At 46.3% G+C, this 13,789-nt stretch overlaps 1 long non-coding RNA gene across 1 annotated transcript; it reads right to left on the bottom strand.

The window, feature by feature from the left end:
• Positions 1-12,716: 12,716 nt before the first annotated feature.
• LOC118318493 lies at positions 12,717-13,703 on the bottom strand. The gene is made up of 2 exons (XR_004795739.1): positions 13,577-13,703; positions 12,717-13,176 (listed from the first exon to the last, which is right to left on the bottom strand). It is a non-coding gene; the product is annotated as an uncharacterized LOC118318493 (long non-coding RNA).
• Positions 13,704-13,789: the final 86 nt, after the last annotated feature.

Raw genomic sequence — 13,789 nt, 5'->3', positions numbered from 1 at the left:
GCCCACTCCGAGAGCACTGGTGAAAAAAAGAAAAAAAGAGGGACCAGACAGAGAAACTCCCAGCTTTGACTGGCCCCTCAAACTCTGAGCACAGAGGGGAAGAAGAAGAAGAAGAAGAAATATTAATAAATCCTGGCACACCCACATCGCTTGAATTCTCCACGGTGTAAATAATTGCTAAAAGTCAAACCACCTCTGAATTGAACTTGACTTTAAATCGCATTAAGGAATAAACCTTAGTGCTGCAGGGGGGTGGGAGGGGGCACACAGTGTGTCAGATGTCACCAGGGAGCGGGGTTCCCCCTCTCAGATTTTTTTTTTTATTTGCTCTCTGCTTCACTCCGGTGCTCCCTGGAAATTACTACTTTGGGCACGGTGCGCCCTGCCAGAGTCACGCACGCCTCGGGGCTGCAGGCAAGTTTTATCACGGGCCCCGGTGGAGCCGGGCACGCACACCGCGATCCCACAGTGCACTGCAGCTTTCATGGTGGCAGGAAATGCACACAAAAAAAAGAAAGGGGGGGGGGGGGGGTAATTCGACAAAAGACTTCACCAATGCAAATGTGATGCTCAAACTGTGGAAACTCCCTGTGAGGCATCCGTGCTGTTGTCTGTTCCCAGGTAGAGGCCCCGGGAAGCAAACATTTATCCAAGATAAGAGAGCCACTGACTGTCTCCGAAATGAATTGCCCCCCAAAATTTATGGCTTGGTGGAGCTGGGGGTGGGGGGGGGGGGGGGGGGGGGGGGGGGGGGGTGGGTGGAGGTGTGTGTGTGTGTGGGGGGGGATTTAGGGGATGCTGCCGTATCCTGCTGTCTCCTCCCCAGGGGGACAGTCTATTATTGTCACGTGGCTGCAGAATGCGTTCCTGACACCATCATCTTCATCAGCATCATCTTCATCATCATCATCAGCATCATCGGCATCATCATCATCAGCATCATCGGCATCATCATCATCAGCATCATCGGCATCATCAGTTTTACTCGCATTGTTTGACATTTACACATGAGGAAAACTTTTTTTTTTTCAACTGAGGCAGCTCTCAGACATTTGAAAGATGTGAAACTACTGTTTATAGAAAGCAGATAAAATAAAGCGAAAAAAGAGTTTCTTTATATATATATATTTTTTTCTTTTGACACAAATAGTTGTTTGAAGATAGTACAGTAAGCAGCCGAAGATTGGGGCCTTTAAGTGGCAGATCTTCTGGAGTTGGCAGACTGCTGGAAGGGAGAAGCTGGACTAAGTGTTGGTATAACAGCGTCATCTAGTGTCTGCTATTACAAGGCCACAGTGTGTATGTGTGTGTGTGTGTGTGTGTGTGTGTGTGTGTGTGTGTGTGTGTGTGTTAGTTTTTGCATGTGATTGTCTCCTAGTCAAACAGTGAACAGTACCGTTTTTTGTTCCCAGCATCAATTTGGCTGCACGTCAGTTCAAATCACACACACACAAGAACTTTTTTTTATCTCGAAAATAACATACCTGATCTGCTGATGTACTTATATGTAACCTACACACAGGTGTGCTGTGTCAGTATCATTGCCTTGGATCGTGGGGAGTGTCGCTTTCGCATCCTGGGGATTCCAATAGGTGCCAAATTGAATCTGCTATTAAACTCATCACCGAGCAGTGAAAACCAAACCACTCTGGGGACGTGTAGGCTACACTCACAATAACACACACACACACACACACACACACACACACAGGCCAGAGTCTTGAAAATGTATCCACGCCGTGGGACAGTTTATGGAAGGAGGGGGAAGAAGGCTGCTGTAATGTTAAGCCCTGTGCTCTGTTTCAACTCCACCGCAGAGACTGAAATAAATCTCATTTTAACAGATTTATTGGGGAAAATGTGTAATTACAAACAAAATGCACATGTCCCCCTCTCTGAGGAAAGTCATGCAATGGTTAAATATGACTTAGGCGCACGTTTTGTTCCCCTATCACAAAGTGTCACCGTTATTTTTTTGAAATGCTGGGACCATCATTAAGCATGATCCATTCACCCATGTTGTATTCGGGGCGGCTGCAGAAATGCCCCCATAAGACCAGAGGGGGTAGTCGCCCCTCCCCCCCCAACCCAGAAAGGACAACGGGTTTTTCTGACTCTAGCTCTAGTTGTAAGTGAGGGAAAAACAAACATTTTGAATCATTTGGCTGCACCCGCGCGTTATCTGGGTGGTTTAACCCTGTGAACCTCGGCGATGACCGATGGTTTATTATCAGGGCGAGACACGGAGCTGTGGGTGGTTGACCTGTTTGCCTTTTGCATATCGAGTCACCCATGTCACCGAGCCTTGTTTTTCCATCCCGGTCGCCTGCTTGCTCGAAAAATGTCAGCAGGCGGTGTCACCTTACGGCCGCGGAACAAACGCGTCGGGTGGGAATATTTGGGAATCCACGCGAAACTGGCCAATTCTGAGAAACGTTGGACCAATTGCGCGGCTCCGAGGCGACTGTTTGCTCTCGGGGAGGACCTGACCGATCTCCCTACACTCCCCCAGTGTGCGTCAGGTGATCCATTAACGCGGCCACGATGGAAAGTGACCTGGTGCCGGACTGAGCCGGACTGGTGCGCGTCGCCTCCCATCCCTTCAACCTCCCCCTCGCAGCCGCAGAAGGGGAGGAGGGGGAGGAGGAGGAGGAGGCCTCGCCTTTCAGCAGTCTGCCCACCTACACACTGAGTTCATCATTAACCCGGCCGGGCTGAGAGCCTCAGGCAAACATCCACTCTGTAAACATTTCTCCCCATCATTTTTTCTGTTCCCCTCCCTTCCTTTTGTCGCTTCTTGAGGGAGGGGCGGTGGGGGGGGGGGGGGGCGAGTGTGTGCACGCTGACCTCGCCGAAGATGGCACACATCCCCCTCGGGTTTTTTCCGACAGATGAACTAAGGCCAGTTTGCGCGCCGACGGCCACCGCCACCGGAGAGAGGAGCAAGACGGAGCGGGAGGAGAGGCGCGGGGTCAGGGTTCAGGGGAGAGGAGGAGGGAGGGGCTGGACGGTGACGGGAACCGAGGCTGTGCTCCGGACATGTCCGAGGTTCACCCCCGGCGTGTACCCACCTGGCCTCCAACAGACATCTCCGTCGACTCGTGCAAGATAACCCCGGGAGCCCGGAGGGGGTTGTTACTTGAGAGCAGGTTCTTGCTGTGTCCTATAGACATCTATTAAGTTGCAGACATAAATACAGATGAACATAGAGGGTATTAGTGGGAGTGAACCGTTCAGCATTTCTAAAATTAGTCTGCAGGCCATCCTTGGCGCGCGCACACACACACACACACACACACACACACACACACACTCGCCCTCCCTTTCCTTCTTCTTCTTCAAAAGCTCTTCTGGCTCTCGATAAGGAAAGCGAGACAAGAAGCCCCAATTGAAAGCAGATGAAGACGGGGACACGAGTGAATGGTGCATGTCGTCCTCTCATTATCCAATAAGAGGGCAGCAGTTGTCTGCGTCCAACCTCATCCCATTATCCCTGAAAGGCCGGCATGTCAGCGGTGCCCCCCGGTGTTCTCCGGGGACAGGGAGACGTAAACACAGAGCAAAGTTTAGACTCGCGATCACACGCGCGAGAGGCGGATCTCCAAACGGGAGTCCGCGTCTGGCCCCTCTCGAGTGAAACTCAAGAGCGCGGCAGCTCCAGGCGCGGTATGTCGACTGTAAACACAGCCGGGAGGAGGCCGAGGCAAGTGGAGGAGGACCCGCTCTTCCCACTCTGCTCTGTGTCTGCAGGCTGGAGGAGGACAAACACTGCTCGGGAGGATGACATCATCTGTGACGGATGGCACATCTCACATCCAAACACACATTGGTGGTGGTGGGGGGGGGGGGGGGGGTCTTTGAGGGCTTTTCATGTAAATCTAACCCCATTCAAAGTTACTTCATGGCTATCGTTTTTTTTGTTCTGCAGTGTCAATCTTCATGTATTTAGATTTGAATAGGTTTGCTACACAGTGGGTCCGAGTGTCAGGGCTTGTAGTGAAATTGCCTACAGTGTCCTTTCACGCATCACACGGTTGCACTGTAGAAAAAGTAGCTCCTCCGCGCGTTGGCTGTGGCATCGCCGTCACCATGGTAACCCCAAATCAACCAGTACTGAACTCTTGAGAATTAACAACACTTCTTCATTAACCGACACAAATGCATTCGCAAATTCTTATAATATCACATCGCTGGAATGGGAATCCGAGCCGACGGCTATGAAGAAGGCTAAAGAACAAAAGGAAAGTGTGTTTTATGAGGTAACTCTATATCTTATAGAGATTTGTGCTATTGTGAGACACACACACACACACACACACACGAGGTGTGTTCAAGGATGTGACAGCTGCAGTCAGCTCGTACTGGATGTGACAGTGTAACAAATGGCCCCGACGCGTGCGCATCCAGCTCGGACAGCTCGGAATATGTTTATGATTTTGACAGATGCACTTAAACCCTGAGCCGTGCCAAAAACAGACACCAGTCACCCGATATGTGGATGCACAAAGAACACGCACACGCACACAAAAATACATTTAAAAAATAAACATGCATGTTTCCTTGACAACAAACACTGAGAAGATGAAGGTAACGTTCAAAATGAAAACGGAGACGTGCGCCTTGAGTGACAGGGCAAAGTCTTGGTGCGCCTGCATGTCTGTGATCTTGTGCATGTCATCTGCAGGCCAACAAAAACAGTTGATGGAATTAACTGCATAGATTACGTTACATACCATTTCTGCCTTTCCAGAAATAAAATGTCACGTCAATTTTGTTGCATATACAGTTCTTATTTTTCTTGGTTGCCTTTACAATAATAACATCATCTCATATGACACTGTTCTGAGTAAGTGACGCCACGTTTGGACTCTCCAAGCACCAAACCCGACCGCTCATTCCTAATATTCTCACGTGTATTCGATTCGGTTGTATTGTTTATCACTCACTAAACAATGCAAATCCTCTGATCCTATTTCAGGTTATTCGGTATCTCTTCCTTAAAATATTGTTTCTGGAGCATTCCTTACTTCACACACACACACACACACACACACACACACAGAAAAGACTGAGGATACTACAACTCCTGCCATCTTTTTTCTGCAGACATGGAGCATGTGCAAGAACCATCTGTTCAAAGTATTACACAGTACACACATGTTGATCTTTCTCCACTTATGCACATGTGAAGTAAGTCATTGCACTAGATTTTATGCCATAATTCAGTGGCGAGAATGCAGCAAGTTTTTGCAATCTGAGATGATCCGATACACAGAGCCATGACCATCTGTGTATCAAAGCCGGTGTTGCTCATTCTATCTGCCAGAGTCTCAAAGACAGGATCCACTGTGGCATGTTGACGCTTTATGATCCAGCAAAAACAGAGAGCATAGTGGAGACTGGACACTTAGGTCAGATGCGAATCGTGCCTTGCAGAACAGTGGACACATTTATTTAACAGCCCTGCCATGATTCCATTACGAGGCACTGACTTGCACTTCTCAACACAATTCCACTTTGAGCAAACAATGCTGATGAAAAATGTCTGTCGATGCAAGTGTTCCTATCGCGAGGGGAGCGATGGTTTCCGTCGTCACGGGGACCGGAGGAAGCCCAGCGAGGTGCTCAGACTTTATTACATCTGTTCTGTGGTCGTCGGGGGGAACCTCTACGAAAAATATTGAATGTCCTGCCAGTCGGTCCCTGGGGAGAGTTTGTAGGAAAAGACTGTAAAATCCCTTCGACATTGCAGCAAGCGCATCGCAGTCTCCTGGAGCAAGTTTATGACTCTGATATGAAACGTTCGAGAGCAACACATTTTACCGAGCATTACACACACACACACACACACACACACACAGCCCTGGAGGAGCGTTAATGGACATAACAAGAAAAAACAATTTACAGGACTAGTAAAACGTATAATTCAAATACATTATAAAGCGCTTCGTTGACGTTAATATGAGCGCATCAACAGTTACATTGTTATAATAGAGGCTCCAAGAATTCAGTAACATCACATCTGTTAAGGCAATATCGCCTCTCAGGTGGGCGACGCGTTAGGAATGCAACCACTGCCCTCCTCTGGCCAAAGAGGTACACTGCAGCCATTTAGGTAGAATCACATGCAGTGTTTCACATCTCAATTTTCAATAAATTGCTTCCTCATTCCTAACGTTCAGACACATTAATCATTAATCACATGTGTAGATATAGTTTTTTTAAAAGCCTGCATGTTATCTTTATGAAATGTTCAGTTAAAATCTGGAGCTTGAAGAATCAGTGAAAGACAAAATGATATTCACAGATTGTCTCATCTTTCGGTTTCTGCTGGCAGTGGCAGTACCCCACATCTAACGTTTGTACATGTCATCTCGTACTCCCACACGAGTGATTCTGAATTGTACTTAACAGATTTCCACATGTGTGATCTTTCTTAAGTAAACTATCAGCTATAAGTTTTAGCTTTTGTTCCCCTTTTTCGCTTTGTCCGTTATCACAGCTTGGTATGACGATTGTTCAGGATGTGTACGCGCTTTTCAGCTGTTCATCGTCATTGGTCGTTCTCTCGCCTAACATGGGGGGAACGTGTTGAACAAGTGTTTCCAATGATCTGGCCCATCTGTAGGAAGAGGAACCATACCAAAGCAGGAAGTTGCACAGTCACAGCTCAGGGACTATTGTGCTGTTAGACCATCACAGGTATGATGCTCCTGGGCACCTCAGACACCGGAGGGCTTGACTTGAACCTGTAAAATGCGCTCAAACACACCGCAAGAAAATTCAATATGATGATATTAACTCTACAAGTGAATATTTGTTGTTGTTCTTCTGTTATCTTTGTGTCCAAGACCTTGCTGCTTCATGTGTTCGGTGCTAGGGGCTTGATATCACACCAGAGATATTCAGTTCAATGAGTGTTTTCACTTGCAACCTTGATAGTGTTAAAACAGTAGTGTGCATATACTAGTGGTAGCACAATATGCAAATGCCCATGTGCACATTGATAGTTGTTCCCTGCTGAAATGATTCCTCCTGTCCGTGCATGGGCGTGCGGAGATTCCCTGCTAATATCATTTCATTGGACGAGCTGAGTGGGGAAAAAACTACAATCTTCATTCTGATAAAAAAAATGCATTCAAGGTCAGACAAAACGGACGTAAAGTTTCAACAGTCAATTGTGCTCCCAACACGAGTAGTGGTAGCTATGTCATTTACAACTTAATTCCCCATTTCATTTTCCTGGACCGTTTCTTAGTTGGGCCACAATATATGATGGGATAATAAAACACGATGAGGGAGTTTGAATACTGTGACTTTTTGTAAATGCCCACTTGATTCGACTAATCCAGTCTGCGGAAGCTTTGTAATAGATTTGACAGAACATCAGAACACGGGAAAGAAGAAGCACTGTGAGTTCATTCCCACTTACTTAAAGGAGGAACCAGTATATCACTGCCAAAGATGGATGCAATCAATGCAACTCAAGGACTGTGTCATGTTTGAATGGCAGGGTACCTGTCTAATGATAAAAGTTTTCTGTTAGAAATTGTGAAGTAGCATTGAGCCTTGGATGTGTGTAAGCATCTTCTAGTCCAGTTCAATATTCTGCTGAAAGGTACAGTGGGAATAAAGTTATCAGTTAAGTTGTAAAGTAATTATGACGGACCATCTCCAAACAAACCTCTCCTTCCTCAGTAATAATTGTTGCTGAATATGGGAAGCGTTGTTTATTGCCATGACAGTGATGGGCCAATATAAATATTCTGACCTGACAGGTATTTAATTACTGTCACACTGACGCTGGTTTTCATTTGCTTTATCAAAGCATCTTGAGAAAATCTGCTCAGGAGACCATCTGGACCAGCTGCCCGTCTCCATTCACCTTCTCAATTTGGCCTCAATGGCTAAATTGTCAAGCCGAGCTGCAGACGAGTCAACAAAAGCCAGAGGAGGGTCTGTCGGGGGAAGGGACTGTTTACTCTGAATCAGATAAAGCCTGTTTCTTTTGTCCGATCTGCCACGACCGTCACCTGGACTGAGGATATTCATGGTTGTGCCTGTCACTCTGGACACTTTAGACAAGTTAACACAATCAACTTCAAGGGAGTTTGCAAGGACGGAGGAGATTCCTGTGTTTGCAAATGATGTTTCCTGCCTTGAGCAACATCAACACAATGATTGGAAAAGACAAATAAGTCGAGTGGAGCCGACTGGCCAGTAAAACAAACCGTTCAATTCAATTTTCAATTATTTATCAGGAATCTATGCGGTAAACAGTTGAGATCATGACCGGTGTGGGTCAGCGCGTTGGTCAGGATCGATTATTGTTAACTCTCTCAACACTTTAGTAACGAGTGAATCAATCAATATTTGAACCTTTTTCCGAATATTTTATTTTTCATTTCATTTTTAAAATGATTTTAAGAAATAAATATGAGTATATATAATATGTTCAGCTTGTTATCCAGTTTGCCCAATACAACCACTTTCTTATGTGTTACTAACAGGCGTGTGATATCACTGCAGATATCACTGGCCCCCGGAATTATGAAACAGTTAGATTTGCCTGTGAGTAAAAATAAGATATGATCACTTTAGAAACTCCAACTTCTGATCGAAGCCTTTTTACATGTGACGTGACTGCATTTCCTTTTTACATTTTGTTTGTAATTCTTTTAAGCCCTTTGCATTATGGGAGCAGGTGTCCAGTCTGAGCTCTTACCACTGAGAGGCAGTAGTGTGTCAAGTTGACGGTTCCCACCACCACTGAGGAAGACGTGGAGGCGCACACAAGACTCTGACCGATGCTTCACAGGGTCTGTTCCAGCAGGATTTATGATTAAAAAAAAAGAGACATGATAAGGAATTCAGTTTCATCAATGTAAATGAAAAAAAAAAAAAAAACCCACACGGGGACACATTTAGACAAGAATGTGTCTATGAAGCATAAACCTAAAATCAACACAAATCTGGGTCAATAATGATCAGGAGTTCTGGTAAATAGCAATTGTCACATTAGCTCTACAACAAAGGTAAAGTATGGGGGACCAGAGCTATACCGCAATTTCTGTTTATACCGAAGAAGAAAATGTCCTTTTATCATACAAAATTGAAGCTACTCTGCGAGACTTTGTGCGGCGTAGGATCCTTCTTTTTTAAACCGCACAAAATTTGTCGGAAAGAATGATTGAGTGCATATTTTGACCAACTTTTTATTGGGTAAATTGATATTTCTCATCAGATGGCCTAATAGAGTGTAGCAGAGCATGTGGTGCTAAAGAGTTTACAGTCAATGAATGTGGACTGATGAGCGTCTGAGGAACAAGCCATGGTCATTGTATTGTCATTAATATCCATGCGCTTCCTCCACCTGTCGGCCTCCAGCAAGGCATCTTGAAACACCTGTCACTGTTGACCTCTGACCCCCTTTCAGCTCTGTTCTGGACACACAGACACACACAAAATTGCATTATCTGAAATAATGTAATACCCCGAAGGACAGGTGCATCCGTAGATTCAATTGGAAAAGTGTGTGTGTGTGTGTGTGTGTGTGTGTGTGTGTGTGTGTGTGTGTGTGTGTGTGTCTGTGTGTGTGTCTGTGTGTGTGTTTATTCCTTAAACAGCATTAAAGCCACATATGTCTGGGACCCCCGTGATGCCTGACATTACACGCTATATGTTTGTGTGTGTGTGCGCGCGTGCGTGCGCATTCATGTATTTGTGTGCAAATAAAGGGCCTATAGAAGGAAGAAGCCTGGGGCCTGTTATCTGTTCATGTGAATGTTTGCTGTTACAACAGAGCTCTGGCTTCTGTGCAACAACCAGAGGAAATTTACTCTGACATTAAGATAATGCCATCTCTAAAGCCGAGAGAGTAGACAGATGTGATGTGGACACGGTCTCTGCATGGCACTCGTGGGAATATTGGGAATGGGATTAGCGGCATGCGCACTAATCAGGAGAGGGCTAAGACAAAGAAAACGGGAAAAAGTTGATCAAACGCGATGAAAGCTGTCATAAAATGAACAGGGGGCCGACCTTCTGGGCGAACCATGCTGCTGTGTTGTCAGTCTGACGAGGAGAATTACGACCCTCCACACATCTGATCTAATGTCAAAGGGATAACAGATGTGCCTGTCTGGTCTCGGTCGCTCCAGCCTTGGAGAAACGAACCCACCTAATCTGTCCCGCACGCCTTCTGCAGCGGGCCATAAAATTTGTCCCCCTCTGATACCGACCTACTGCTCCTCCATCTCACAGAATAACACCAGCCATAGATGGGAGGGCCCTTTTTGATTGATTCTGAAGCAAACCGTGGCTTAAGGTGGGAATCGGTGGGTGTGCCTGCGTGGCGACAAGCCTCAGTTTGGATAAGAGATAAGCTTATCCAGACATCCACTCTCACACAATGTATGCCAATCTGTAAGTTCGTGATCCGGCGTGGACGTAACATCGTTAGCGACACCTCTGGCGATGCGTCTGTGTTTGTGTGTGCGCGTGTTGTCTGAGCAAAATGACTGTTTGCAGAAGCTTTATCAGTCCGCGACACAAAGGGCCATTCAGCGGCCAGAGAGACAAAACAAAGGGACAGTTTAGTGCAACAAAGGCACCTCCGCTCTGGAGGCCATGCTGGGTGGAAATCGGGACAAAAACCCTTCCATGAGCTCGCCATAAATCTGCAGACTACCATGCAAAATTATAACCTCAGGTAGAACGAGCCTTGGTGTCCACAAGCATCAGTGAGTGGGGGGAAAGAGTGGGTCAATTAAATTTAATTGAAAAAACGTATTTGTATTCGATTTGTATCAAGTGGCTCAATACTTCCATGGGTTTCGGCGATACCAACTAACAAATTACATTTAGGAATTCCGCAACATCATTTTCCGGGATCGGTGACCCTGCGTACTCCAAATAACTCACCAGCCTCAAGCAGTTCTAATGAAAACCGCTCACAACAAGGTCTGTTGGTCACCCAGAGTAATGAGGGCACTTCTTCTGCAAAAAGATGTTTCTGTTTAATTTTGTTTTCCATGTCAGTTTCAATGCTGCGAGCAACACAAACTAGATTCCTTTCACTGTGTATTAGTGTAGATGCGGACACGTATCTCAAAGGTGATTATGAACTGATCACAACTATCTGCATAATACCGCTCACTTTTTTCGTCATTTCGGAGAACCAACCCTTTCATTATAGACTGGTAGGTGATACAGATTCTCTGTATCTGATTTTGATATCACCGGTGAGAAAAGAGGTTGAAGGCGCCTCCGCCTGACGACATCTCTGAAACTCGACCCCCGGCGTTGAGTGGCACGCAGGGGGGCGTACTTCCTGTATGCTGAGATAGGATTATAAGAGATGGAACCCGCCCCATTAATCCCGGCATAGAGTCATCAGAGTTGATGGAAAGGCCTGTCAAGCAGGATGAGCTGATCAATGCCCTCCGACCGGACCTTCGAAACATACTGAGAGCGAGGCCTCCGTCAAACAAACAGTAATCAACCACACAAAAGGAAATGCAGATAACTTGTTGCTATGACGACTGCAGCTGCAGCGTGACAGCCATCCACTCGGGCAGAGTTTTAAATAGAGGTAGCTTGACAAATACGGTGAAACTTGATATTGCCTGGCCGCCAGGTGCTTCCCAACAACCGATAGTGGCGACATAAGCAGTGACCTGGTTAAAATGAAGGATGTAGCCAATGCATAACCAGATCAAGACATCCTTCTGTTTATGTTTGTTCCCTGTGTGCTCTACCACATGCTCCGACATCCAAAATCAAAAGGTGAATACAATGAGGCAGAATTGTGCTCAGGTTTATTGATGCGTCAATCTCTGTATGTGGCCGGGCAGCTGGGAGTCAGGGAATGAACCCCCCTCCTCTGTCTCTCCCTCTCTCTCTGTCCCCTGAAACACCACCCCCGCCTCCACCACACCCACCCAGCCCATCATCATCAGACACCAGCAGCTGGCAGCCTGCCCCATTTAACTCCTTCCAGCACTTACTGGGCCTGGCTAATCACTGGTGCTCAGCACCGAGCGTGGCCGCCACACCTGCCCCCTCACTGGTGGGACTGTCCCATCTGGGACCTTGTGATGGGGAATTTCTGAGGGTTGGTGGGTGGTGTCCTCTTACTTCCCCCAAAAAAACAGCTCAAGGTGTAGTGAAAAGGAAATCAAGACGTCAGTGATTGGAGGCGCATCCTGTCATTGATGAGATTCATGTTGTGTTAAAACTGTGGGAATGTGAAAGCCAGAACTTCAGTACACACAGGAAATGCTTTGTAGCACTAATGAATAACTGTGCCGCGACTGTAATGATAATGTGTGTGTTCTGAGGCCTTCCTGTGTACAGTACACACTTGGCAGACTCCCAGCCGCCATAACAACAAACTTTATGAAGTCTGAAATATTCTCTGAGTTTTAGGTGAGGTTTTGAAATTAAATTACCATTGCTTTTATGATCAGATGCTTTTGGTTTTTGTTTTGTGTGTGTGTGTGTGTGTGTGTGTGTGTGCGTGTGTGTGTGTGTGTGTGTGTGTGTGTGTGTGTGTGCATTGTATATGTGACAATGAAGAGCGAAAAGCTGTGTTTAGTTTGTGCTGAGATAAGCCATCATCATTAGCAGGGACCAGATGGTTGGTTGATCATGCACATTGCTTTGCTACTCTGGTATCTGTCTTCCTCATTAGAAACCACATCCACACAAACACACAGCGTGAAATGATTTATTCACTTTAAGACTTGATAAAGAGAAATGAACCTTGTCTGACATGTTGTTCAGTAAATAGGTACAAAGGCTACTGGAGTAGCACCATATCAATTTATAACTGCAGCTTTGCCAGGGCCTGTTATAGAGAAAACAAACCAAAAAGTGAAAACTGACTTGGCCCTCATACTTGATTTGTGTTTTATAGTGAATACAAGATTTAAAACCAATTCTGTTGATTTTCCCTTTAGTCTTCAAACTCAAATGAACAGTCAGGTTGTGACACTCATGACTCACACACACACACACACACACACACACACTCTGCTCCCTCCACGCTCACATATAATTTGCCAGTAGCCACATAGGCCTATAGTGCCGGTGGTGGCCATTTATGAGGCAGATCATACGGTAGGGTTGCTTGTCAGCTTTGGCTTGGGAACAGGCGACGAAGATTCATCTCCCCTGACAGGCGCCAACATGAAAGAAAAAAAAAACTATATTTAGCTGTTTGGCGTCCGTGCGTAAAGTGACGTTGGAACAGACGCACGAGTTGTGGACTGAATACTGATGGGCACAACTGTGCCGCACACAATGCGTAGTCGGGTTAATGTTTATTGATTTATTGACAGACATCCAGAGCCTCCAAAAGGGCAAGAAGCTCGGCTTTGAGTCAGAAGTCATCTGATCTATATCTACATCTGTTGGATGTTGAATGAGGAAATGAAATCAAAGAAATATCTCTGGGCTTTTAAGGTCCTTTTAGGTCAAAATAAAATGAAAAAACTTGCAATATGATACAATATGACACTGTGCACACACGGGCTCATTATCAAACTCATCACCGGGCGTCTGACAAACTCACTCCAGGAACATGAATGCGCACCAGTCGCCATGCGATCGGGCCCGCACGCGGCGTAACTCACAGGACCCCGCGGGGGCCGCCACCTCCCGGGGTCCCGGCGAGGGTGTTGGCCTACACTGCACTTTATGAATAATGAAACAGTGACGTAAACAATGCGGTCCTCTCTGCAGCTCGGGCTCCACAGCTCGAGGCGGGCGCGCCGGGGCGTGACGC

This window comes from Scophthalmus maximus, chromosome 13 (genome assembly GCF_022379125.1).
Source record: "Scophthalmus maximus strain ysfricsl-2021 chromosome 13, ASM2237912v1, whole genome shotgun sequence".
Lineage (NCBI taxonomy): Eukaryota > Metazoa > Chordata > Actinopteri > Pleuronectiformes > Scophthalmidae > Scophthalmus > Scophthalmus maximus.
This window is presented reverse-complemented; position numbering and strand designations above follow the sequence as displayed.